Source organism: Oryzias melastigma, linkage group LG3, assembly GCF_002922805.2.
Source record: "Oryzias melastigma strain HK-1 linkage group LG3, ASM292280v2, whole genome shotgun sequence".
In the NCBI taxonomy this organism is placed as follows: Eukaryota; Metazoa; Chordata; class Actinopteri; order Beloniformes; family Adrianichthyidae; genus Oryzias; species Oryzias melastigma.
This window is the reverse complement of record NC_050514.1, coordinates 11,762,140-11,763,654: the sequence shown is the minus strand read 5'-3', so window position 1 is coordinate 11,763,654 and position 1,515 is coordinate 11,762,140.

Here is a 1,515-nt window from a genome sequence, read left to right as displayed (position 1 = left end):
GAATTCCTGTCAAATATTGAGAAATAAACATCAGACTCTTATCAGCTCCATTCTGGATTGTTTTGTTTCTCTGCTTTAATTACTTTTCAGTTAGTTCAGTCACAATAATCTCAAGTGACATTTAAAAAATGGTGTGTAGATGATAAAAATATTACATTTCACTCATAGATTTTGTTGTAGCTTTTGGCTCTCACAGTGCTGAACATTTCAAGTAAAAACTTATTTAATCCGTATCTGTCTTCTCATTTATAGACGTATTGTGTCCTTTTGTGTCTTTTCTGTTGTGTTTTCTTGGTTTTTGTCATGTTCTGTTTTTGAATTTCGTGTTTTCCCTCCGTTCACAGTCACACCAGGTTCAGGTTAATTATCCACAGTTGTCCTGATCCTCAGTACGTTTTGGTGTCTATTTTCTGCTGTGTCACTTTGTTAAAGGTTATTTATTAAAGTTTAAAGTTCCTGACATCTAGCCTGGTCTCTTGCCTCTTGAGTCTTACGCCAACTCCTGACAAGCACCGGGACTCGGCTGAAATAAAGGAACATTTGAAAACGCTTGTAGTTGTTATGTACAGCTCCCTGCTCTGCTCCATTCTGATACATCTACTTGCATACAAATAGATCTATAGATTGCTCGCCATTTTTATTGCAGTGGTAGTGTTATGTTGGGGTTGTGAGAGGCTGGGTTTTCTCTGGCCACATCCCTCTTATGTATTGATGACATTAAAACCTACAAATTCAGAGGTGAACGGATCTTTTCTCACCTCTCCAACTTTCTGATGTTGTATACTTGACCATGATGATTGGTCCTCATTGCAACAGAAGAACCCTCAGCTTTGTGATTGCATCCCTTCTGACCTTTCTCTTTAGTCTTAAGTAAAAACAACAACAAAAAAAGTTTTAACGTATGCACAACAGATTTGTTTTTTCTGCATGACAGCTTCTTTGGAAGAAACTCTCATGATTACAAAAGTCTGAACAAATCCAGTCAAGGTTTTTTTTCTAAATCAGACCCAGAGGGGTTTCCTTGCTCCAGATAAAAGTCAGATGTTTTGTTGTCATATTTCACCCCATGTTTTAACATGCTAGGGCATCACTTTTGCACTGAACACAACAACCAGATAAATGCATGCTGACATGAGGGACATCTATGTTCATTCAGAAAATCCAGTAGAGTGTGAGTTCAAGTTCATGTGAGCACGTCTCTTCAAGTGATTCAGTTTGTCCTCATGAGTCTGACAGCAAACAACAACATCAAAAAAAATTACTGTATTTTCTTTCTGGAGTATAAGTCACACCGGAGTATAAGTCACAAGAGCAAAAAATGTCTAATCAAGAAGAAGAAAACCATATAAAAGTTACAATTTTTGCAGAAAAGTCTGATGTTTCAGAACAAATCCGCAAAGCCCAGCGAGACTAGAATAATAAATACATAAATAAAAACAAGAATACTAATCTTTTGTATAAGTGTATAAGAATGTGTATAAGAAAAATATCAAAGTTTAAGAGGAAAACAATCTG